This window comes from Cornus florida, unplaced genomic scaffold, assembly GCF_030987335.1.
Source record: "Cornus florida cultivar Cherokee Brave unplaced genomic scaffold, ASM3098733v1 CherokeeBrave_3.0.0_Hap2_Chr11, whole genome shotgun sequence".
NCBI lineage: Eukaryota > Viridiplantae > Streptophyta > Magnoliopsida > Cornales > Cornaceae > Cornus > Cornus florida.
In genome coordinates, this window is record NW_026775581.1 from 103,498,246 (window position 1) to 103,525,996 (window position 27,751).

The 27,751-nt window shown below is 37.9% G+C and overlaps 1 pseudogene; it reads right to left on the reverse strand.

Annotated features, from left to right (window-relative positions):
* LOC132281725 (coniferyl alcohol acyltransferase-like) overlaps nt 1-27,516 on the reverse strand; it is a 40,149-nt pseudogene extending 12,633 nt beyond the window's left edge.
* Between the last annotated feature and the right edge of the window lie 235 nt (nt 27,517-27,751).

Genomic DNA, 27,751 nt, shown 5'->3' on the forward strand with positions numbered 1-27,751 from the left:
CAATCTCTAAATCCATGGCATCAATACACATAGACATGCATCAACAATACAAAATCTAGAGACAAGAACATGAACATCAATTCTAGCACACATAGACATATGAATAGAATGAAATGATCAATTGGAAGCATTAAACCATACAAATCATTGATTAAACAAGATCTATATATATCAAAGTGTCAAAACATTAATTACAACACTAATCCCTCAATAATACACAAGATTAAGATATAGAAAGCATGCTTGGGGCTAACTCTAGCCCTAAGAGGATGTCTAGCCACTCATGGTGAGGATGCTCCAACCCTCATAGGCTAACTCCATGGAAGAGGTTTGCTCCTTGTTGATGAAGATCTCCAATGGTGTCTCTAGCCTCTTTCTCCAAGCTTCCTTAGAGATGGTATCTAAAAAATATTCAAGTCTTGGTCTCTATCTCCTATGTGTGTTTATATATCCCCCCACTAAAAAGCAATCCTTATCCTTATATAGGTAGGTTAAAATCACTCCCCAAATGAGTTAGGGTCGTGCACACAATATTCTCCAATGATTGGATAAAGGACAACTTTCAATGAGCTGGAATTTTAACTTTTTGCACTTGGAGGAAGTTCGATCGATCGAACCTTGGACTTGGATCGATCGAACTGGCTGAGATTAATCCAACTGGCTGAGCTTTTTGGGAAAAGACAAATCTGAGATATTTTGGGAGATATTTTTAGGAAAAGGACAAAAGTGGTTAGTGGGTGGACAGCTATGGATAAGATCAATCATTTGGATAAGGACAAAGGTGTTCAATCGATCGAAGAATGATGTTGGATCGATCGAACTTTTGGACTTAAGTGCTTCTGAGTCAAGGCTTAGATCTATCTTGAAGTGCTGAGATCGATCAATGTTCGATCGATCGAACCTTGGACTTGGATCGATCGAACTTGCTACTTTGCTTTTTTCTTCCTCCACTTTGCTCATTTCTTTGTTTAATCTCAGAATTGCTTCAATTAAACTCTTATTTGGCTGAGTTAGCTTATTTTCGGGATAAGTGCCTGAAAATGAAAATAATACAAAATTAATCTAAAACAGCAAAGTAAGATAGATAAAGGTACTAGAATGCCTAAGCCTAAGGGGTTTAAATACGCACTTTTCAGTGCTCATCACACCCCCAAACTTAAATATTGCTAGTCCCTAATAATGAACTAGAAAGTAAAGGAATGAAATGAACAACTATACAACTATAAACTAGAAAACAATAAATGGATAACGCCACTTTCGTATGGAACACGATTGCATTTAGCATATGTAACAAGCCTTTTAAACCCCTAAGTTACCCCTAATGGACGAGTGAAGTCTCGTGAGGGTTTCCAGAAATGGTACCCACAAACATTAAGCTCATTCTTTCAAAAGAGGCACTAATATTGCAAACAAGTATTGGGAGAAAACTACCTCAAGTATGTAATGTTTCAAACATTTCTAAGCGATTTCCCAAAATTTCAACACCAAGCAAGCAAGTATGGTCCTCCACACATCAAGAAAATGATCATGCAAATCAAAACAACTCTACAATTCTTTTGAGTGGACCAGCATCAATGTGTTGTTATCTTAGCCAACTAAAGAATTAATCACATCCTTACCCTCAAACTAGCACACAAATCTAGTATCGATCATCAAAACAAAAAGTGGACCTTTTATTAAAGTTTCATTGTTCTAGGTGCGCTTATTCTTTTCACTCAATTATTTATTTATTTATTTATTTGATCTCTTAAGCTTTCTAGTGATTCATGAGATTGAGCATTAGGTCAATGACTTCCAAACCAGACGGTTTTAGGGCATTAGGTGTTAAGACACCCCTACGGACTTACAAGCTCAAATCAACTAGACTACAAATCAAGACAACAACCATCTAATCATTTCCCACTTCTCACCTTTTGGGAGAAGTCCTCACTTTTTATTGCTTTTGCTTTTGCTCTTTTTTTATTTTATTTTATATATATATATTTTTAAACAAGTTCAATTATTAACCTAGAGTTTGGGCCCTCCACCTTTCAGCGCGAGAAGTTCAGTGCTTGATGAGGCTAGAATCCCGGTTACTTAGTGAAAAAGGGTTGTTATCCACCTTTATCAAGAATGAAAGCTTTCAATGCACTACTAGCCCAATTGGGATATAACCAATTCAATAATCAACAAAGCATATACCCTACAAATGAATGTTAGTGTGCGCCTGTGCTAGTGTAGAATCCTAGAATGAATCTCAAAACATTCACAAAATCAGGATGATGTGGACCACAAGTGCAAGCAAGATATTAATCCTTCGAAAAATTTACTCCTAAATGGCATTCATAAGGCATACAAGGAGTATTGGACTCTCAAGTCAAACAATTTTTAAATTTTAAGCAATATAGTCCTCAAAAGATCAAAATCATAGCTAGGTATGGACCAATCATAGAAATATCCCTCAAATACACGAGTCATGCTAAAAATTTGAATTTAAAACTATCACTGTAGAGAACCATTCCCCCCAAACTTAAATGGCACAATGTCCTCAATGTGCAAGAGAACAAAGGAAAGAGTATACCAGTGCAACTAAGCAAGAATGATCGGGACTGAAGTATCTGAAGTGGGTGGCATGCCCCCCCCAAACTTGGGATGAACTGTGGTCCTGAAAATTGGCACTTGGATAAACTTATCAGATAACAAAATGGGATAATCAGCGCACAGTGAACATGCAAGTGTAAATGGGATAAACAGATAACGAAATGAGAGAAGTATAAGGGTGGTCCTGAAAATTGGGTAGCATTCTCTCACTGAAGTCACTGTGATGCACCTGATGGAGTCAAACATACAGATATGAGAATACAATCATATGATATCCATAGCAAAAATAGATATATATAAAACGGATAAAGTACAGGTACAAAAATATCAAAGTCGACAGATGATAAGCGCTGAATATTGCATATTCAAGCGCCCTTAATTGCATTATTTAAGTTCATTGTTTGCTTATTTTATGTAGATTATCCCCATTTGTGTGTTTGTATATATTTTCAGGTCCTTTTGCCAAAAAGGAGTACAAATAAGACTTTGTGGATTTTAGACCATCAAAAGGCACAAGGCTGAATTTCTGGCAGCAGTGGAGTCAGGCCTTTGGTCGCCATTTCAACCTAGCAAACTCAAGAACTGGACTTCTCTCATAACATAAAAGATTTAGACCTATGAATTAGCTTTCTAAATCTTCAAACAGTTTGTCATTCGGAGATCGGAGCAGAGAGTTATGGCCTTTTTACCAGAGGTGCGCAGAACTGCCTGGCAGCAATGAAATTCTGCCTTGATCTTTATTTTCAACCAACCATCCTTGAGATTTGGATCTCCACCAAAACATGAAGTTTTTAGATCTCTAAATCAGCTTTCTAAATCTTCAAACGGTTCATCATTCGGAGTTTGGAACGCAAAGTTATGGCCATTTTACCAAAGTAGGTCCCGGCGGAGCAAACCAAGCATAGGGCATTCTGCCCAATTTTAGAGTGCTCGAGGCCCTATTTCGAGCACTCGAAATTAGGGCAGAATTCTACACGACTCAGCCCACTTGTGCTCAGATTTTACCTACTTTGGAAGCCCTCCTTTATGAGTTGGTTGGGGATGTTTCTTGGAGGAGAGAGAGGGCTTTTTGGGTGGATTTCTTATCTAGATAAAGAGGGGAGAGCCACACATTTACATTAAGCTTTATCTTGAGCAAGAGAAAGGAGAGAGAAGAGAGCAAGGAGAGGGTGTTCTTGAGTGCTACAGTAGGAGCTCGAAAATTGGAGATGAGGATGATGCTTCTTCCTTCTTCTAGCTCACCAATGGGTAACTAAACCTCATCTAGGGAGGTGATGAAACCCCTCCCTTGTAAGCATGTGTTAGTATAGTTTATTTTTGGGGATTACAATGTATTTTTGATAGTCTTTCCATGGTCAAGAGCCTCACTTTTGTTGTAATGAATGTTGAATGTTTTAAATGATTATTGTGAGTTACTCATCTTGTCTTGGATGGTTGCCTTTCTTAATCATATTGCTTGCACTTCCATGGTGACAATGGAAGTTAGATCATGGAATGGTTTTAATGGCATGGAGTTGGAGAACCTAGATAGTTCATGGCTTAGGGTTTCCCTTTGATGGGCTATACTTGATTCTTAGCTTTATGTGCATTCACCATTTAAATTAGGGCTTGATAATCCTTGGCTTAGTAAGCATGTTCTAAGCTACATTTTAGTTTAGGTAGTTGATCATGTGAACCTTTGATGGTTTATTCTTGCCTTTCTAATTAAATGAACTTCTTAAGGATATTATAGCAACCTAGTATTGTTATGTATCATGACTATCATATATGTTGTTTTCCCCTTAAATTAATCTTAACCTAGCATGTGTATAGGGATGGAGGTGGATTCAATTCCCTAGCCTCCTTTTCTAGACTTCTTCATCTTAAATTCCTTACATTTATTTCTTTAAGCACATTTCAATTCTAGTGACTAAGTGACAAACCAACAAAACTCTATATACCCCCTCATCATTCTAAAAGTAATCTAGACTCTTTGGTTGTATTAGACTAGCGTAGTCCCTGTGGTTCGACTTACCCGACCAATAGCCCTATTTTACAATGATTCGTGCTATTGCGAAGGTTGATGTATGATTGACCAACCGATCAATTTTTGGCGCCGTTGCCGGGACCTACTTTGGTAAAATGGCCATAACTTTGTGCTCCAAACTCCGAATGATGAACCGTTTGAAGATTTAGAAAGCTGATTTAGAGATCTAAAAACTTCATGTTTTGGTGGAGATCCAAATCTCAAGGATGGTTGGTTGAAAATAAAGATCAAGGCAGAATTTCATTGCTGCCAGGCAGTTCTGCGCACCTCTGGTAAAAAGGCCATAACTCTCTGCTCCGATCTCCGAATGACAAACTGTTTGAAGATTTAGAAAGCTAATTCATAGCTCTAAATCTTTTATGTTATGAGAGAAGTCCAGTTCTTGAGTTTGCTAGGTTGAAATGGCGACCAAAGGCCTGACTCCACTGCTGCCAGAAATTCAGCCTTGTGCCTTTTGATGGTCTAAAATCCACAAAGTCTTATTTGTACTCCTTTTTGGCAAAAGGACCTGAAAATATATACAAACACACAAATGGGGATAATCTACATAAAATAAGCAAACAATGAACTTAAATAATGCAATTAAGGGCGCTTGAATATGCAATATTCAGCGCTTATCACACCCCCAAGCTTACATTTTGCTAGTCCCTTAGCAAAACTAGAATGAAAAACTTAATGAAAAGACAACCATGGGCATGCTACTACAAAAATATCATTCATGGTAAAATGAGATATATATATAGCTCAAAAATAACTTGAAACAGAAAAAGAGCTAGAGATGGGGTCATTGGGAAGACTACCTTGCATATATGAAGCATTGATACTAAACACATTTCAACATGCATGCATCAACATCATAGTCCATATAAATAACTCAATTGTCATCTCTTAAATGGAAATCAACTCTAACTTCAGTGAAAGTGGATTGGATTCTCAACATGCGGCTTTTACTTTCTTTTCCAATTTCCAAGCACAAGTTTTCAAATCATTGAATTCCTCTTTAAATGAGGTCCCTAAGGCATGATTTTACTTACAAGACTACTTTTGTTGCTTGTTGACAATTTATTGCAACTCATAAGCGAAACATAGAATGGTTGTGCAATGCTGAAGTCCCTTAAGCTTTCTAACCAACTTATGTAGCAAGCGTTAGGCCAACAACTCCCAAACCAGATGGCTTTAGGGTGCTAAGTGTAGAGACACTCCATAGAGCTTAATAGCTCAAGTTGGAAAGGCTACGAACTCCAACGAACCATAGTTATTACTAGTTTATTTTTTTGAATGACCGTGCAATGTTTAAGTCCCTTAAGCTTTCTAACCAACCCTTGTAGCAAGCGTTAGGCCAACAACTCCCAAACCAGACGGCTTTAGGGTGCTAAATGTAGAGACATTCCTAGGGCTTAATAGCTCGAGTTGGAAAGGCTACGAACGTCAACTGGTCATTTTTTTCTTTCTTTCTCATTTTTTTTTTTTATATTTTTAATAGAAACAACAGACCGGCTGTAAAATAATATAGTGACAATAATAAAGTATCAAAAGGAGAAAGGGATCAAAAGATAGAAAAGACTGGGAACTCAGGAAGACGAGGTAGGACGGGCAGGTCTGGCGCCACGGATGTCTCGGGATAGATCTCTGAACATAGCTGTGACATCTATGTGGAAGGTAGCGAACTCCGCTCTGTGGGCCGTGAGGTCAGCTTTGATGGTAACAACAGCGTCCTCAAACATCTGCAGACGCACTCCGAAGCCGGGGGTCAACTCTGGTATGGATGAGTCAGAAGACAGCTCCTGGGTCTGCTCCTGCTCGTGGATAGGTGACCCGGCTGGAGAATGCTGAGCTACGTCATCCGCTGAGTGCTCCAAGTCAATGTCTATATCAATGTCATCATGCTCTGCAGCTGGATCGACTGGTGCATCGTCCGCTGCTGGTGCTGGCTCTGCTGGTGCAGGGGCTACCTGTGCTGCCGCCTCCTCCTCTAACTCCAGCTCTACAGCCGCCAGTACGGCATGGATCTGCAGGCAAATGATAATAGCTCTGTAGCTCTTGTCCCAGTCCTTCTTGCGGAAGTGATAGGAACCTCGCTCGAGGTCCTCCTGCGGGTGGATGGGATAGCGCTGATCAATGAGAATCTGGGTGATGAGGTGGCTGAATGGAAAAGACTTGGCCCTTCCGGGCACTTCCTTGCTGACGTATTCATCGTAGAGCTTCCTCATCACGCTCCAGATAAGCGCAGGAATAGACACCCAGTGGCCGGTATAGAAGGCGTATAGGGCTGCTAGATAGTCGTCCCGCCTCTGAATATTGTGTCCTGCCATGTATGTGTTTCGGTAGAGCACCGAATCTGTAAACCACAGGTCATCTGGCAAGAATGTCCGAGTGGCGAAGGTTTCGCCACCGGCATGGTGACTTGTGAGAAAAATCGCCATATCAGCATAAGAAGGCCTGTGGAGCCTGGGATATGTCTCCTGAAGCTCTAGCGGGCACCGATGTGGACAGCGAGTCAAACGGGCCAGAGTATCCACTGTAATGGTGACCTCATGGCCATCGATAGAGGTGATGAGCTCGGTTGTAGTGCGCGGCGATGGTCGGAGGTTCTGGTAGAACATCCGTACCAGTCGCGGGTAGATCGGCTCTATGACTAGGGCAAGAATAGCTGAGAGGCCCCACTGAATGATGTCCTGATAGGCAGATCGAGTCAGCACTGATCTGGAGAAGAATGCGGTGTCGAATGCTGGCTCGTGCTCGATAGTCATGTGTGCATATCTAGGCGCGAGCCTATCATGCTGTAGATGAGCTGGCTGAACAGGTGGAACCGGCTGAGCTGGCTGCTCAGCGCCTCTATGCGGTGGAGATGGTGATGGAGTGAATGCTGGACGAGCTGGCGATTGGGGTAGAGTAGGGTGTAATGGCTCCTCTGTATGAAAGGGCTGCGCAATCTCCTCAGTCCGCTGTCGGACTTTCCTCTGTGTGTGCTCAGGACTAGGATCCCGGACATGAGATGGACCAGCCCCGTCGTCAAGTCTACGTCTGGTGCCATAATGGTGTTTACGCGCTACAGTTTTGACGCGAGCCATAGTCTGCAAATAGAAATTCAAGAGTTAGTGCCAGCATATATAGAATATAAAGCACAATATAGAAACATGTATATCAAATAAGATAGACAAAACAAAATATCGCATGATTCTATGTAAGTGGCAGAATATGAAACATGCTTAACAATGTAAGTATGAAATGCATCCAATGTGGAACATCACAGGTATTGGGCAAATATAAGGTAGTATGAACATAAGATAAGATGAATGAAGTGTGTATATGAGATCTGTGAAATTCGATTAATTAGAAAAAGAAATGAGATCAATCACAAAAGTTGGATCGATCGAAGGTTGGGTTGGATCGATCGAAGATTGAGTTGGATCAATCACAAAATTTGGATCGATCGCAAATCTTCAATCGATCATAAATTTGTTCGATCGATCGAATAGTGCGACGATGAAACCTGATAATCACAGATCTGTGACTTTTGAAGCATGGGGCCCACACGAATGAGTTCGTGGGCCCTCCAACAACACAAATCAAGCCTAAATGCACTCCAAACGTGGCCGAAACACCCAAATCTAACAAAATCTTCAAAATCTATGCACACATATACACACACACACACACATATATATAGACATGGATGCTAAAGCTTTGAGAATGGAAGATTCAACATGAGAGCAACATGATTACGACATTTGAAATAAGAATTGATGCATAAGAGTTCAAATCTAAGGAAGGATGTCTCGGATCTTACCTCAAAAGAGCGAGAGAATGGAGAATGAACTGAGATGATCTGAGATGAAGAGGATGGAGATGAACTGAGATTCTAGATGTTTGGATCTCGTCGGAGGAGTTGCCGGAGCTTGGAGAGATGATTCACAGTGAAGAGGGACGAGAGGTTAGGGTTTGGTAAGTGAGATCGATCCAAATGATCGATCTTAAGACCCTTGGATCTGTTTTAAAAACATTTCCCGACTAGTTCGATCGATCGAAGATGAGTTGTGATCGATTGAATTTTGATGAACTCCTTTCAAGTATTTTTTTATTTTTGGTTTTTTGAAATTTGCAAAAATAAAATTAAAAATTAAAAATTGGAAAATAAAGTAAAACAAAATATTTTTGATTTGCTTTGAAAAATTAATTAAAAACTAAATAAATTAAAATATTTTTGAATTTTTTAAAACTTATTGAAAATTAAAACAAAATAAAATGAGAGTGAAAATAGAATAAAATGAAAATGAAAATATTTTTGGATTTTTGAAAAGTTGAAAAGTCAAATTAAAGTCAAAATGTCGAAATGAAAGAAATGTGATCGACCGAAATAGCCTTCGATTGATCAGACAGAGGTAAGAATACACAGGTTCTTGGTTCAAAAATTGGCTAAATGTTGGAACTTGAGATCGATCCAACCTTAATGTTGGATCGATCGAAAATTTTCAGATCGATCTTGAATTGAATTCGAACGATGGGACAGAGAGCTGAAATATGCAGGTTTATGCAAGCTCAAAATTTTTCTAAGTGTTGAGTCCTGAGATCGATCGAACCTGGAAGTTGGATCGATCGAAGATATCTGATCGATCTAAGAATGAGTTCGAACGATGGGATCGAGAGCTGATTTTGGATGCAGGTGGATGCAGGTCGAAAATTTTTCAAAGTTTTGAGTGCAATCCACAGTTCGATCGATCGAACTTTGCCAAATGCTCAATTATGACATAAAAGCTTATGCAATCCTCACCAAAGTTCCTTTCAATGCATGTGAACCTAAAACAACTAGACTTCGCAAGAAACAAAATGAAAGATAGAAATGGGGGAGGAATAGGGTTTTGACACCCTATGAATGCCTTTGCAAGTCTTTAACGTCTCTAGCAAGACGTTGGGCTCTTTTAGCCCGGGTCAAAGATCTTGTGATGTATCCCCTCCTTGTTGGGGTGATAGATGCTTTGAACTCCACCCAACAAATGGTCCTTTAAAGAACTTGTTGGATCAAGCTCAAAAGAAACTTTTGATCCTTTGTCTATACAATTAAAACCTTTAGGCTTCCATGCCCTTTCGAAGCAAGAATTTGAAACAACACTTTGAGAATGCAAGGTTGAAGATGATCCTTTGGAAGTTTTGGTTTTACACAAAAGCTCATTTCCTTGGCATTAAAGATCATGACATTTTTCTACAATATTGACCTCTCATTCATACTTGTCAATTGAATTGGGTGTGGGATTAAAGATATTCAACTTTACCTTCATGTGGCCAAATGAAATCTTCATCACCCCTGTCCTACAATTGATGTTGGCATTGGCGGTTGCCAAGAAAGGACGGCCAAGGATAATGGGAATTTGGCTCTTAAGATTGGGAACCGATTCCGTGTTAATGACAACGAAATCAATCGGGAAGAAGAATTTATCAATCTTGATCAAAACATCCTCAATGACACCCCTAGGTTTCTTAATGGATCGGTCGGTAAGTTGTAAAACTACCGACGTCGGTTTCAATTCACCTAGGCCTAATTTAACATAAACCGAATATAGAAGAAGGTTAACACTTGCTCCTAAGTTAAGAAGTGCCCGATTAATGATATGATCACCAATGATGCATGATGTAGTGGGTGAACCAGGGTTCTTAAACTTTGGAAGAGCGTTATGTTGCAAAATTGTAATATCCCTAATTTTAAAAAGGACAGTTCTGGAATTTAATTATTGTATTTTAATTGCGTTTTATTAAGTTAATTGTTTTAATTGCCTGTTTATTTGTTTTTATCTGTTTAATTGCTCATCTTATTGTATTAATTGTTTTTGTTTTAATTGGTAAATTAAAATGTATTTTTGTTATGTTTTATTCAATGAATTGTATTGTTGAGTTTTTATTATTTACGTGCCTATGTGGGTCTGTATTTAAATGTTATTTGTGGTTGTTTTATTAGGGTTTATTTTTACACGCTGACAATAGTTAGGGAGTGGATTTTAGGGATGGTTTTATATTAGAATTAGGATTGTGGTGTGAAGCCTATATATATACATATTATACGTTGGTTTAGGGTTAAAACAAAACCCTAGTCACCATAGTCACGTCTGTGAAACAGAGAGATACACAGAGAGCAGCAGAGTGTGAGATCTTTGAGGGTTAATAGAGAGGTTCAAGGAGAAAGGAACGGGGTTGCTTCTGGATTGAACCAAGACCGCCAGAGGTGTAGAATTGTAGTCGACAACGTTGACGGAGAACTCAGAAACAGTGGTTTATAGTTTCAAACTCTGAAATTGCAGGCAAGTCTTGTTCTTACTCTTTCCCTTTAACCCGTGTTCTGTGCATGCCTATGTAGACTCCAGGGCTTTAATGGATGCTAAAATAAGTTTTTATGCATGCTTTAACTATATGTAATTTTGTTGAATTAAACTGGATTACAAGTTCTCACCATTCTGTTAACGGATGTACGCTTTGTTGAGTTTAAGCTTATCTTAATTGTTGTCATTGATGCTTTTTACTTACTATGGGACATTGATTGAACATTAGATCATGTATTACAAGTTTTACAGAGACTTGGGTAAACTGGAATTGCTCTATTAAATTAAACTGTTTTGGAAACTCTTAAACCGTGTAATTGCATCCTTCTGTATAAGTTGTTAAACCTTGTTTAATAGAGTTTGTTGATACTTTTTGATATCTTTAAAATGAATTGGGACACTGAATGAACATTAGAACAAGTGTTTAAAAAATTTCAGAGGGCTTGGGAATCACCGGAAGTAAGGAAGACGATGCAGGGACGGCCGACGGCTCTTAAGGGTGAGAGAGCCGGCTCCCAAAAGGAGGGAACCGCCTCCCACAAAGCAAGGCTCCCACATGTAGGGAGCCGGCTCCCAAGACCATAGAGCCCGCTCCCAAGGGTGGGGAGCCGGCTCCCATATTTTGGAGAAGGCTCTAAATTTTTCTGAGCCTTCTCTTCCTCTGAAATGCACTGTTATGTATTTTTAGGGTCTGTTTGGTCGGTGCAGGGTATTTCTACTTGGTTTAAACTATTTTAAATCATGTGTATGAATGTTGTACACCTGTAAAAACACTAGGGAAACATCAATTCATAATTTGATTAAGGAATAGAGTAGGGTGAACTTGAGGAAAAACTTGTAGGTTGTGCACTGTTATGGTTAAGAAATTTATTACTGTAAATTGGAGATTGTTTTTATTTATGATTTAAAGCTGTAAATCATATTCAGATGGAGTTATAAGTATAGTGATTTACCTGTAATTATCTATGCTTGGTTTGGATTAAAAATTGATATATGTTTGCTATTTAATTGCATCAATTTATAGACAAGTTGGAGAATGTAAATGCTTAAATTATTTTAGCAGTTTACATTATTGGAATATTATTTTAGGCCCTTTAATGAATGCCTAATATTGATATATATGTATTAATTTGTATTGATGCATAGTTTGGAGTATGGTTGATGAATTGCTTAATATTATTTAATCAATTATACTATATGGAGGTTTGTATGCACCGGTATGGGACGGTGGCATACTAGGGACGGCTTAGTTCAGAACACTAAGACCTACCTATGCTAGGGATGGATTAGTTAAAATACTAAGTCCTACCTATGTTGGAATAAGTTGGATTAACTATAAAAGTTAAGTCCTATTTATATATATGTATATGCACCGGTATGGGACGGTGGCATATTGGGGACGGTTTAGTTCAAAACCCTAAGACCTATCTATATTGGGGATGGATTAGTTCAAATACTAAGTCTTACCTATTTTGAAATAAGATAGATTAACTACAAAATGTTAAGTCCTATTTATAACTATGTGTCAGGTCAATAAACCTTTTGAATGACACACCTTGAACGGACTTTATATATTTATGTTATGGTGCTATGGTATGAGCTCGAGTCTCAGGACCATGGTTAGGGTGTGTATATCGCCTAGGATGGATAATTGGACGGTGGTTTCTGTTCCCTGGTAGGTCCAGATACACATGACCACAGTATGTGCGATTTGCATGGTATCTCTACTCAGGCTGAGACGTACCGCTTGGACTAGTGAGCGCCCTATAGTGTGTAAGTATATATATATGGACTACTCTAGATATTGTTGAGCTATCTAGGATGTATCTGCGTATCGGGTTTCTGATTGGATCGTAGTAGAATAGGACTTGCATGTGGGCCTGACCCACTCCTTTATTTTTCAGGTGTTCGTCAGCTCCAGGGCTAAAGTTTGGACGTACAGAGCAGATACAGACACTCACTCCTCCGATAATGTAGGATTTCATTCTATGTTCTAGGTTGAGGTTTAATCTTCGGTTGTTTAGTTCAGTTTGGATTCTAAGGGGTCCAGTAAATGGATTCCTGAGTTATACAGAGATTGGAAGTTTGGAATATTATTGTTATTTTAATTTTTTAAGTATAAGGATTTTATTTTAGATTTCTTTTCAGCTATATTATTTATTTCTTTTTAAATTCTGTTTTGTATTCCGTGTTCATTTACATATTAATTGTTTTGTATCCCTCGGATCTGTGCTCGGACTTGATCACCTATGGCTCTAGAGTCGAGGGGTATCACAAAAATTGAGCTTACTTGCTCAGTCAAAACCACTTTTCTTGGTGCTTGGCTCTTGTTCTTCCGCTTTTAGGTGCACAAGTCTTTCAAGAATTTGGCATAAGCCGGAATTTACTTGATTGCATCCAATAGTAGAAAGTTAACTTTCACTTGCCTAAACATTTCCATGATTTCATTGGTTTTTGCCTTTGGCTTATCTTTTGAAATAGATCCTTTTAAGGCATCTGGAAATGGAACCTTTGGTTCAAACACTTTTTCAGAATTTTCTTTTGAACTCTCTTTAACACAAGAAGTTTTCAAATCATTTTTCAATAAAATCTTTTTAACATCATTTTTCAAAACTTCTTTTTCAAACACATTTTTCAAAACTTTCTCATTTGCAAGATCATGTGTATGCAATGAAGGAGGAATGGGATGTGAAACGGGACGGGTGGCAACTTGAGGTTGCGCCGGTTCACTCTCTTCATTGGACATTTCAACTTGATTGTCCACAACTCTACCACTCCGCAAGGTAGTCACCGCATTAACATGTTCAATGGTATGCCCTTCTGATGAGGAATGGGTTTCCACAACACGTTGTTGTTTAAGTGGGGCATTAATGGGCATCTTTCCTTTCTCTCTTGCATTAAGAGTGTTTGCTATTTGCCCTACTTGGGTTTCTAGCTTAGCAATGGATTGAGAGTGAGAATGAAGTAATTGTGTGTCAGCCTCAAGAGTCCCCAAAGCATTTAAAACTTTTTCTTCAAAGGCGGGACTTCTAGTGTTTTCTTGGGAATAAGATTGGTTGGGAAAATGAGAATTAGCAAATTGATTCCTTTATGATTGATAAGGTCTATAACCTTGGGATCCTTGGTTTTGAAGTGAAGGTGGAATGTATTTCCCTTGGAAACCGCCTTGGGAAGGGTGTAAGCCTTCTCCTTGGTTTTTCCAAGAGAAATTCGGATGATTCTTCCAGCTTGGATTATAATGAGTACCATAAGGATTGTCCCTTGGTTTACAAAAGCCGCATTGACTTGTTCATTAGGTTCATTATGCACTTGTCCATGAGGACAATGAGAAGTAGAATGAAGAACACTAGAATAAGTCATACATGTTTCATTTGATGCACAATGAGAATGGTTAGGAAAGGAAGATACTTGGTTCGCCGAGTTTTGGTTAATCAAAAATTGATCAAACCTTTGAGCTAAAGACTTTATTTCGGCGGCTATTTCATTTGAATGGTCGATTTGATGTAAGACAACACTCTTCCTACCTTGTGAATTTCTACCATTCTTGGATGATAGTGTTCTATGCAAAGAATTTTCACTCATGCTTTCATAAAGACGCCACACGTCATCCTCATACCTATCAATGTAAGAGCCACCCATGGAAGCATCAACCATACCCTTATAGTTGTCCGATAAGCTCTCAAAGAAATATTGAACTAATTGCCATTTGGGCATGTCATGATGTGGACACTTCCTAAACAATTCATTGAAGCGTTCCCATGCTCATGAAATGTTTCTCCATCCCCATGTGAAAATTCTCGAATTGAGGTTCTCATGGCATTGGTCTTAGAAACCGGATAGTACTTTTTAAAAAACTCTTGTTGCATTTCCGCCCAAGAAGTGATTGAAAAAGGCCTAAGATTGTTAAACCAATATTTTGCTTTGTCCTTTAAGGTGAATGAAAAAAGTTTGAGTCTTAAGACCTCTTTCTGCATGTCCGTATATTTTACGGTGGAACATACTTCAAGAAACTCATCCAAATGCTTGTAAGGTTCTTCACTAGGAAGTCCATGAAAGTTAAGGAAGCATTTGAATAATTTGTGCTTTAATTTCATAATGATGTGCTCTAAATGGTGGCAATTGAATGCATGTGGGTGCATTGTATTCATTAGGCACATAGTGATCTTTCAAAGCAAGAGGTGGATTAGCTACTTGAGGTGCAACATGAACACCTTGGTTATGAATTCCTTGATTAATGATGGGAGGTTGTGGAGTATACATTGGCCTTGGCATTCCATATGGAACTTGGCCTTGTTGTTGTGGTGGTTGGATGAATGGCCTTGGCATGCCTAATGGTACTTGCATGTTTTCATTATGCACATTAGGATGAAGGATACCTTGTTGGTCTATGTGACCAAGGTCCTCAATATGGTCATCATTATGGTCATCTAATGATAGATTGGTTCTATTTGAACTTCCTCTTCCCCCAGGATTTCTAATGATGGATTTAAGATACAAATCAAGAGGGACAAGGGTTAGTCTCAATGAACGACGTCCATGCATGCACAATGCACAACAACAAACATAAAGAATGACACACACTTCACCTTCACAACAATGCAATGAAACACCCTCCACAAACACTTAACCCATATTCCTATGCTTTAACAAAGATGATGCAAAGAACAATAAAATAGCCCCCACACGGGCCGACGATTTAACTAAGGGATTGAGTAAAGAAAATCTGACAAATGTCCTTAAGCACTTCAACTGCAAATTTGAAGCTTAGCTTAGCAAAATTTTTTTTTTTAAGTTTTTAGCATTTTTCCTTTCTTTGCTTAGCTCCTTTGCTTGGATGCTTCTTTGCTTGCCTCTTGTTCAATGCACCTTGTCAAATATGAACAAACACAATAAATAACTAAAAGAAAAATAAAAACAAAGTAAAGACATGATCAAAAGAGTACTAATCCTAATCAATTCTACAAATCCGACGTTGCCTAATCTAATCAATCAATCCCCGGCAATGGCGCCAAAATTTAACGACTATGGCCGTTCCTTGTACACCAAAATTGATGTAGTGAATGTGCAGTTCAAGAAAAGCCTTTTGGGTCAAGTTTAAATTTATAAAAATCACTACCAACACTATTACTAACATAGCAAGAATAAGTAGGGATCGTCCCAAGGGATTGTGGGGATTGAGCAACGTCGGAGTTAATTGTGGAATCACAATTAGGGCTAGTAGGTCGAGTGATCAAACATTTGGTTGGTTGGTTGATTAGATTAGAGAGCAACTAAATTAAACTAAGTAATTGAATGCAATGGAGAGTAAGTAAGAGGGAGAATAGTCTTGGGGTTTAGAGATCACCACCAAGCAATGCATTTCTATATTTTTGACAAGTGATTAATGAGGGCAATTAGGGTGTTGCAATATTGGTGTGTGTGTATTTGGTTGATTCAACAAGCAAGGATGACTAGTTAAGCATGTATTGTCTAAACATCATGTGAAAGGCACAATATATCTAAGCAATGAAGCATGTATTGTCTAAACAACATGTGAAAGGCACAATAAATCAAAACAAGTCATTAATCCTTTCATTAGGCTCACAATCCAAATACAACACAAGATTAGAGACATATGTCTACTTGTATTCAAAAGCTTGGAACATCAAACAACAAGTATGGATTGTCCTCCCATTTAACACTTACACTACAACTACACTACATCTAAACTACTAGCATGAAAGTAAACTAGGGAAGAGGCACAATCCATCAAGGAATAAGTATGAACCATCAAGAGAATCACAATAGCATTCCTTTAAGCACTATGTTTTGACAATCTCTAAATCCATAGCATCAATATACATAGACATGCATCAACAACACAAAATCTAGAGACAAGAACATGAACATCAATTCTAGCATACATAGACATATGAATAGAATGAAATGATCAATTGGAAGCATTAAACCACATAAATCATTGATTAAACAAGATCTATATATATCAAAGTGTCAAAACATTAATTACAACACTAATCCCTCAATAATACACAAGATTAAGATATAGAAAGCATGCTTGGGGCTAACTCTAGCCCCAAGAGGATGTCTAGCCACTCATGGTGAAGATGCTCCAACCCTCATAGGCTAACTCCATGGAAGAGGTTTGCTCCTTATTGATGAAGATCTCCAATGGTGTCTCTAGCCTCCTTCTCCAAGCTTCCTTAGAGATGGTATCTAAAAAATATTCAAGTCTTGGTCTCTATCTCCTATGTGTGTCTATATATCCCCCCACTAAAAAGAAATCCTTATCCTTATATAGGTAGGTTAAAATTACTCCCCAAATGAGCTAGGGTCGTGCACACAATATTCTCCAATGATTGGATAAAAGACAACTTTCAATGAGCTGGAATTTTAACTTTTTGCACTTGGAGGAAGTTCGATCGATCGAACCTTGAACTTAGATCAATCGAACTGGCTGAGATCGATTAAACTGAGGCTGAATCGATCCAACTGGCTGAGCTTTTTGGGAAAAGACAAATCCAAGATATTTTGGGAGATATTTTTGGGAAAAGGACAAAGGTGGTTAGTGGGTGGACAAATATGGATAAGATCAATCATTTGGATAAGGACAAAGGTGTTCGATCGATCGAAGAATGATGTTAGATCGATCGAACTTTTGGACTTAAGTGTTTTTGGGTTAAGGCTTGGATCTATCTTGAAGTGCTTAAATCGATCAATGTTCGATCGATCGAACCTTGGACTTGGATCGATCGAACTTGCTACTTTGCTTCATTTTGCTTCTTTCTTCCTCCACTTTGCTCCTTTATTTGTTTAATCTCAGAATTACTTTAATTAAGCTCTTATTTGGCTGAGTTAGCTTATTTTCGGGATAAATGCCTGAAAATAGAAATAATACGAAATCAATCTAAAACGACAAAGTAAGATAGATAAAGGTACTACAATGCCTAAGCTTAAGGGGTTTAAATATGCAATTTTCAGTACTCATCATAGTGTCGTAAAATTATTATTAACGAAGGTCTAGAAATCTCATGAGAGTTTTATATACGGGATGCTACAATTGTCGTGTTTTACTCTTTTACGAGTGTTATTATTTCCCGTAGAAAGTTAAGAGTATTTACAGGACCATAATAGACGAGGGGCTCAGAAGTCCCGTGCAAAAGTTTTCACGAGAGGTCCAGACACTTGTAAAAGACATTTTTTCTTGTAGTAATTCATGATCTCTATTCATTTGATTCTCTTTGCCAAGTTGTCGTTCCCCCGGTTCAAGCAGACATTGAAAAGGAGTTTCAAGTTTTAAGCCACTTTCAATACATGAATAGGTCAATGGACTATATCTAATCCCAGAATAGTTTTTCCTCCTGGAGCAGGGATGGGATGAAGAATTTGGCAAAGAAAACAAAGGATAACGAGCAGAATGGAAGTGAAGGCACAGACTGACTAGCTCACTGCTTAAAGACTTTCTGAATGATGGGAGGAGATAGAGTACCGATTAGGACTGAGCCATTTCCACCCATGATACAAGAAACATGTTGGCCGAGAAAGCATCGGCCACTCTATGATCAAAAGTGCACCCTACCACCAGTCCTCCACATTTGAGTTTCGTGGCTTGTCAACATAATATATATTTCATATTAGTATAAATGTAATTCAGCCAACATGTATATGCTGAAAATTTTATTTCCTTTTTGCTTTTTCATTATTTTATTGGGTCCTTAGGCAGGGACCGAGCCCGAATTTTTTCTCAGGGAATCACATTATAGTATATTATAATATATATTTATAGAATAATTTTTTCCAGTAAGTATTTATAGAAGAATTGAATGCATATAAATCAGTGATTTATAGAGTATATAAATAGAGATAGGTGGATATATACAGAGAGAGTGATATTAAAATGTATGTATGCCATGATAAATATCTCATTGACCTGGACAGAGAGCACCCCTTGTTTCTTCTTAGGGACCAGCTTGCCTTCCACGCTCTGGTCAGGATTGTACAATTAGTTGAGTTGTTGGAGCTCTACGTCGGCGTAAGCTTAAAAGAAATCTGCCCCACGATTGTTGCAGAGGAGTTCAGGATCGTCGGAGGTGTTCTGCACAAGCTCCCCAGCAAACACGTAGTAGGACAACAAAGCTTTAGCCATGGCCTTCTGAAGAACATTGACCATGTGCGTAAAGTTGTCAGCAGCTTTTTTTTATAACAGAAGAACGCCCCGACATCGACCGGAGGCAAGAGCAAGTCTAGATTGGACTGTGGCAGCCAATGCTCTTGCATTGGCACCACCGCTGCCACTACTTCCTGTTGGAATTTTTATATATATTTAAATAATAAAAATTATTTTATGGTCCTATGCACTACGTTTTCTAAAGTAGGATTGCAATGTAATTATTGATACTTGATGAATTATGTTTGTACTTTCCAATTTGGTGGTTTAATTGGGAGTATGGTTTTTATATCGTTGGATTGTGATTTTCCAACTTATTTGGTATGATTTATTTCTAACCATTGATATCTAAGTTTCCATGATAGGAAGGGAGACTTAGGTATACTTATTTGTAGAGAAGCCATCCCCCCCTGTTGTTGTTATATATAAAGGTTTTAAACCCTTATTTAGACTTATCGTATCGACAACTTTTAGAAAGGGGTAAAGCGCTCTATTTTTTCAGATCTCTCAAAGGGCAATAAGAAATTCTTAAAGGTATCTAAAGTTTAATTTTCTAGTCAGGTATGATATCAAAAAACCTTTCTTTAATTCATTAAAGTTTAATTTTCTAGTCATGTATGATATCAAAAAACCTTTCTTTAATTCATTATCAATTTTAATCTCTACTTTTTATTTGTTATTTAAACCTAATAATTGGTATCCGAGTAAGGTTAGAGTTTGTAGAAATTAAAATAATAAAGATTGATTTATAGTGTATTTGAAATCGCACTGATTGCGTAAATCCTTATTTTTCGTGCGCAACCAAGTAGATGTAAGGCTAAAAAAAAATTTGTGTACTTGTCCATACATGGATATTTTTTTTTATAGCATATAAGATTTTGTTTTAAATGCTAAACCTATACTGAATATATCATGGCTTGTGCACGCTGAACGAGAACATTGACTCTGTTTATTATGCAATTGTTTTTCTTGTTCCTTTATAACATAAGCACGTCGAACGAGGAAGACAGTGATATACATTTATGTTTAAATCCAGACTCTAAACTTGATAATACTTGGATGGAATCCAAACTACATGTCAAGAACCAAGGTAGGACAAAATGCCAAAAATCCTATACAAAAAAAAAGGAATAATTTTCCTGGCCATACTAGAATCACTTGGAAAGGTTAACTAAAGAGACTTTAGAAAGCTGACATTGCTACCATTACAATCATGAGTTAGCAAAGAATGTTCAAAAACCTTCTTTGAAGCTGTTGAATAGATAGTTTAAGGCAATTAGAATGAAGTTCATGAAGTTATACGGATTACTGAATGGAATCAAATTTGTAATACTGATACCTGATTTATAAAGATCAGAATAGTTTGCGACATAGATAAGGAGTGGCTCAATTTGCAAAGTGCCTGGCTCATCAGTCTAGCTTGCATTGCCATGTGCGCATCACCCATCCCACGATCAAGTTCACCTTTAGGCACAAGGGCAGCTACCTGCCAGTCAAATTAGAAAAAAAAAAAAGAAAAAAAAAAAAAAAAAGAACAAAAAAAGAAAAAAAAAATTCATAAGCATAGAAGATCCAAAATTGGGGTATGAATTTTTAGTTAATAAATTGAAAAATTGTGACCCAATTGTTTTTTTTGAAACTAAATTGAAAAGAAAATTATAAATACTTGCATTTATAATTTTAATTTGGATTTGTGATTTTCTTAAATGAATTTACAACTCTTTATATAGATGTGAATTTATGATTGTATATATATATTCTCATAAATTATTTGAACATATATTGAAAGAAATCAGGATTGAATATTTATTTAATTTGGTATTTAATCATATATTCGTATATATGTATAGTAACTGATGCAGTAATGTGTGGTTATCTAACCATTCATGAGCATACATCATTATACCCAATTAATATGACATGGATATACAAAGAGACTAATGCTTCGTTTGGTTGGAGGGATGGAAAAATAGATGGAAGGGATAGGGGAAGGGATGGATGAGGCATCCCTAGGGAAGGGAAGATGTCTCTCTCACTTTTTGTTTGGTTGAATAGAATGGATAGTAGAAATGATGGATGGAGTGACACCTTTTTTTTGTTTGGTTGGAAGGAAGGGAAATAGGGTTTTTATATTGTTTTTACTAATATGCCCTCAGTATTTAAAAATTTAAAAATTCTATATCTATTCCAAATTTTTAGGAAGGTTAGAAATGGAAAATCGATATTCGTGTTAGTTATTATTTCTTTCTCTCTCCTCTTCCTCCCAATTTTGGGCGGATAGAGAAATACAAATGAAGGAGGGATGAAGCATTCCTCCTTGCTTCCTTCCGCTTTTCCTTTCCCTCCAACCAAACACAGAAAAGTTAATTTATTTCCCCTCTCATCCATCCCTCCTCAATCCTTCCCTCCAACCAAACATAGCATAAATGTCTTGATTTGTGTGAATTATATATTGATATGCATGAAGATTAAAAGTCTTTTGAATTGTTTCTTATGAAATTATTCATGTAGAAATATTATAGATCTTGGATTACGTGCACCATCATGGAATGAAGCCTGAAATAAATATATTATACATATACAAGACCGTAAAGCTAAGTGGCAAACTTAATTATTAAGTAATTCATAATACTGGTTCAATTTTTTAAGTTGAAAAACTTATGGGAGCTTGTGTGCCATAAGTAAATATTATTGACTTGATTGATTTAAAGATTCAAGTACTTTAAATTATTCATCGGATATATAATATACATGCATCAAGTTTTTGTTATTTTATTTTAATTAAAGTATATAAAGAATTGAGATTTTTTTTTAAATCTGGATTGATGTGCATGTTAATATTATCTTGTTCACTGTAATTTCTTGAGATGTATAAGGAGGCTTTCTTTTAATTATGTTAAAGCCATTTATATTACAGTGAAATCAAGTGTTTTATAATATTTGGGTTTAGTTTATGTGCATTATAAAGAAATTGTTGAACTTAAATAAATGGAACTTATGCAGTTTAGGTTCTTCCTTGGGGTTTAGGAAAACCGGTAAAGTGGTCATTTCAAATGTGGCAGCCAAAGTGGGTAATGCCTGCGAAAAGGTGACATGCTCACGAAGGTTATTATTTTTAAAAATTTTAAGACATTGGTTTTATTGAGGTCTCACAGTGCACTTACCTATATAAGGGCATTAGTTCTGCCAAAAGGTGATCAATGTCTTAGTATGGGATAAGTGAGTAGAATATTTGAGAGTACTTGAATTATAACTAAATAACCCTCTTGCCAAAAGGTAGTGGGAGTGTTTAGTAATAATTCAAGTATAATCAAATAGGTCTATGTGCGATTTTATCACAGGTTTGGGGGTAAAGTAAAATCTAAAATTATGCCAAAAGGTGATTTTTAGATGGCATTTTACTTGTTCCTGTGGGGTGGATGGTTTTGCACATAGTAAAACACCCTGAGAAATTCGACTTAAAAACCTCAAGCACAAATTAAAGTAATAATCTCTAAAGCTATGACATATTATTTTATATGTTGTCTATGTGGTGTTATTCAATATAACATTTATTCAGGTTATAGACGCTTCCGCAATTCAAAGATAGCTCATAGAGATTAAACCATTGAATGGTTAAAATTATACTGCCTTGAAGACAGGTTTTGATATTATATTGGATTTCTTGGACTACGAGTCTGTGTTTTAAGGAAGAAACCCATATGCCCAGTGCAGAGTCTTCTTAGGTAGAAAAGTTGTTGCATTTTTATGTGAACTAAAGGTACTACCATGCCATTACGTTAATTTATACTTCTATTGGTGATACTATTTAGGGTGGTATTTTGGTTTTGATACTGCCAATGAGCTTCTTGATTTTATCAAGAAAGAATTAATGGACATTAAAAAGCAACTACAATACTATTATCTTTCATGGTTTATGTTAGTCAGATATGATGGTAATGGTTCAGTGAGGGAGTACATCTATAAGATGTGCAAGCTGGTTAATGATCTGAGGTAGTAGAGAATCATATTTGCTAATAAGTTAATTAGTTCACACGGTGATCTATTCTCTGCTTAGGTTTTTTCAACTTTTCAAGGTGAATTATAATTGACAAGAAGTTAAATGTGGCATTAACTAGCTGTTAGCATTTTGTGTTATTGAAGGGGAATGACTTAATTGTGTTAAAACTGAGTCACCTTATCTTGCGATGATAGCAAGAATAGTTTCAAAAAGAAACTAGGTGGCAAGAAAGTGTATAAAAAGAATAAAGAAAGGCAGAACAATACGTGAAAAGACATTGATCATGGAATGATAAATGCTGGTTCTATAGAAATAAAAGGATATCAAAAGAAAAAAGTTATTGTGGTGAAAAGAAAAACAAAGCATGAAAGAAATTTTTATGTTAATATTTAAGCCAAACTTGGTAAAAGTATAGGTATAGATATGGTAAATGGGTCCGGATATGATCCTACTTGCTTCTTGTTTTTCAATATATTCGATACCATCCAAATAAAATTGAGTTTTGGTTAGAGATGATTCATTTATGTTATCCATAGGATATTGGGAAATGTCTCTCAGACTTGAACGCTTGGTAAATGATGAGATTATTAGGCTACAAATTTTATGCGTTGGTTGTGTCAAATGATAGATGCTAAGAAACGTAATTTTGAAGCTAGTTGGTCATTTGGTCGTTTGGACTATATATATACCAACATTTGTGGTTCATTTCTTATTGTAGCTCATTTATGGCAAAGGTATTTCGTTGTATTTATTGATGAGTTCTCAAGGTATGATTGTGTATTTAATCCACCAAAAGTCCGAAGCACTTGATGTGTGTAAAATCTACTAGACTAAAGTTAAAAGTAGTTGGTATAAAGATTATGGTTTTAAGATCGGACTAAGGTGGTGAGTTTTAATGGGAGAATAGTAAGGAGGGTGTAAATCGTAGTACTTTTAGTGCATACTTAAAAAGCAATGCATTGTGCTATAGTACACCACTCCTAGTTTTCCTGAACAGAATAAAGTTACAGAAAATAGAAAGTGTAGGGATGTCTTATAAAGACAGAGTTATATAATGTAGATATCAAGAAGCTTGATACTCACATTATCAATGATTATTTTGTTAGGCATCTTGAAAGATCAAAGGATTTAAGATTTTTACTGTCAAGTATACCTGAGGATACCAAAGGTGGCATGGGCCGGATCCAACTCACATGATGAAGAATGGGCCTGGTGATTGATTTGTTCCCGAACCAAGCTTTCATAAGGCAGGCCCAATGCTGAAGAGTGAAGTTGAAAGCCCCTGAAGATGATCTGGCCCATTATTGCAAAAGCCTCGAGGTTGAGCCCAATGGAAGAAGTTAGTTAGGAATCTTATAGGAAAATGTAAATAGCCTATAAATAAAAGGAAAAGAGAGTGGAAAGGGGGAGGAAATTTTCTTTAAGTGTAATGTAACTCTGTCAAAATAGAGAGAGAAAATTCTTGCATCTTCAATGGCGCCGTCTGTGGGAACCGATGAGGATTGAATGATGTTTAATTCAGAGTGATTCGATCCAGTGTAGTTCGTGAAGACGAAGCTTGATCGCTGAAGGCTGAATCAAGATCGGTGAAATCGTGATTTGTCTGGCCGAATCTCAATTCCAGATGATTTTAAAAGGTTACCGTTTGATCTACGCAGTTCTGATTTGTGCTTGTTCTGGTGAGCTGTGTAGTTGAGATTTGTTGAGATTGCTGAATTTGGAGAGTTCATTGTCGGAGCAATTCAGATCTGGCCAATCACGGTTGAAATTCAGCTAAGCTTGAAACCAGATCTAGTGCTTTCGCACTAGTGAAGTTCAAATCTGATTAGAAATTTGCGGTTAATGACTTTGCTACGATCCGGAATGATGATCGGAGGAGAGAGTTCGAATCCAGTGGAGAATGGCCAAAAAATGAAGCTTGATGAACTGATGAGCATGATCGAAGCTCTGAGAAAAGAAAATGCAGAATTGAGAACTGGAATGGAGCGCCGAGAAGTTCCGGTTACACCGCGACCGCCTCCGATGGGCGAAAGAGGCGTGCGGCCTGATGAAGCACATCAAGGTGAGCAAGAGGGAGATAACCACGTGGATCTTCACCGCGAGGAGGTCAGGATGGAGAATTTACTGCCAAATGCTCGTCGAGTTGAAGATCGAGAAGGATCTATACATCTAGATCCACATCGTGAGCAGATCAGGCAGGAAGAAGCTACAGCTTTCAATCTGTATCAGGAAAGGCACAGTCGCGAACAGGATATGGAGTTTGATTATCACAAGACTAACTCACCATGGTAGAAGGAGTTCACTGAGGAAAGGTCATTCGATCCACCTTATCGGCCTTCAATGGCCACATATGATTATAGTAGCTCAAAAAGAAAACCTACAGATCAAAGAATCGTCACAAGGTTTCAAAGAGAGAATGAGGCCCTACGTTTGGCAGCACGGATGGTTGATTCGCCGTTTACTGACAAGATCCTGAATGCTCTAAGCCCAAGGAAGTTTTCCATGCCTGTTTTTATTTTGTTTGATGGAACAACCGATCCGATTGATCTGTATATCACATTTAGTTGAAGATGGCACTGAACACGGAGAATGATCCCTTGATGTGCAAGTGTTTTCCTACGAGCGTAGCTGGACCGGCGCTCAACTAGTTCAAGAACCTACCAAGGGGCTCAGTGGACAGTTTCCGTAGTTTGTGTGATCGGTTTATAAGCCAGTACTATGGGAATAAGTGCCCGGCAAAAGACATCTCTAGTCTGTTCACTATGAAACAACATGAGGATGAGCGTCTCTAAGCCTTTCTTACCAGGTTCAACCTAACCAAAAGTATGGTGATAGAGTGCCATCCTTCCACAGTAGTTCAAGCGTTTAAATTAGCAATGACTTATGGAACACCGTTCTACACAAGCCTGGTGGTGAACACACCACAGACCATGGACAAACTGAACGAGAGAGCTGACGGTTTCGTGCATTTGGAAGAAAAAGAAGTAGCTAACGCTAGGAAGACATCTATTATCTCCACAGAAGAGAAGTCCAAAGCCAAGACTCAGCAAAAACAAGCTCCGTCGCAGCGTCAGACCTCCTAGAAGGCAGAGAAGAGGCCCAGAGAGGATGAGTTGATTACTCCACTCATGGTTACGCTGGCAAGGCTATACCAGGAAAACAAAGATAAGCTTTCATAGTGCTTTTCATAGTGATTTTGGTCACCAGACTAATGAATGCAGGAACCCAAGGAGGCAAGTAGATATGTTGATCGGTAGAGGAGAGTTTGCAGGATATGTTCAAGGGCCAGCACAAAAGCAGAATCGACCAATTGAGTAAGTTAAGAGAAATCAAAAACAGAACCACCATAACATTCAGCCCGTTCGGATTATAAATGCAATTCATGGTCGACCTGAACGGACCGAAGAATTTGAAGAATTGCTCTGAACGCGTCTTCGCCAAGCACAAATGAATAGGAGAATAGGCAATGTCAACACTCTGCACCAGCAGAACGCATCAACGCAGATAAGATTCGATAAAACAGACTTGATGCGAGTTCAGATTCCTCATGAAAACCCCATGGTCGTTAGTTTGACAGTGGTAGAGTGTTTGGTATGAAAAGTGCTAATTAATCCAGGGAGCAGTGCCAATATCATACCAAGAGTCACCTTCGATCGGCTGGAAATCAAGCCAAATGAGGTCAAATGTATTGGGAATCCGTTGTTGGGATTTGATGAAAAATGAGTTAAACCGATTGGCATAGTAGACTTGCTAGTCCGGGCAGCTGAAAGGGAGTTTATCGAAAGCTTTGTGGTGGTGGAGATCCATCCCTTTTACAATCTGTTGATGTGAAGAGGGTTCCCAGAAAGTAGATGTATTCGCTTGGAGCCATTCGGACATGCCGGGGATCGACCCCTCTGTTTCTTGTCATTCCCTTAATGTAGATCCGAGCGGTAAGCCTGTGAGGTAGAAGCAGAGAAAGTTCGCCTCGAAGCACAACCAGATCATTACAGATGAAGTTAATTAATTGTTAGAGGCTGGGTTCATCAGAGAAGTACAGTACCCGATCTGGTTGTCGAACGAGGTTGTAGTGCAAAAGAAGCACGAAAAATGGAGAGTTTGCATTGATTTCACCAATCTGAATAAAGCCTGCTCGAAGGATAGTTTTCCACTTCCAAAGATTAATCAAATGGTGGACGCAACAACTGGGTATGAGCGACCGACCTTTCTGGATGCTTATTCAGGCTATAATCAAATCCCAATGGACCCAAACGATGAGAAAAAGACCTCTTTTGTCACTGAACAAGGGATCTATTGCTACAAGGTTATGCCGTTTGGATTGAAGAATGCCGGAGCTACGTACCAAAGGTTGGTTAGCAAGATTTTTAAGGATCAAATGGGCAAGATGGTGGAGGCTTACATCGACGACATGGTGATAAAAAGCAAACAGAATGACCATTACTTGAAGCATTTGCAGGAGTGTTCGGTGTACTACGAAGGTATGGAATGAGGCTTAATCCAACTAAGTGCTCTTTTGGCATGGGATTCGGGCAATTCCTTGGCCACGTGGTCAACAACAGAGGGATTGAGGTCAACCCAGCCTAAGTAGAAGCGTTGCTAAAAAATGCAAAACCAAGCACTGTCAAGGAAGTCCAAGCTCTTACCAAACGCATATCGGCACGGAGTCGATTTAT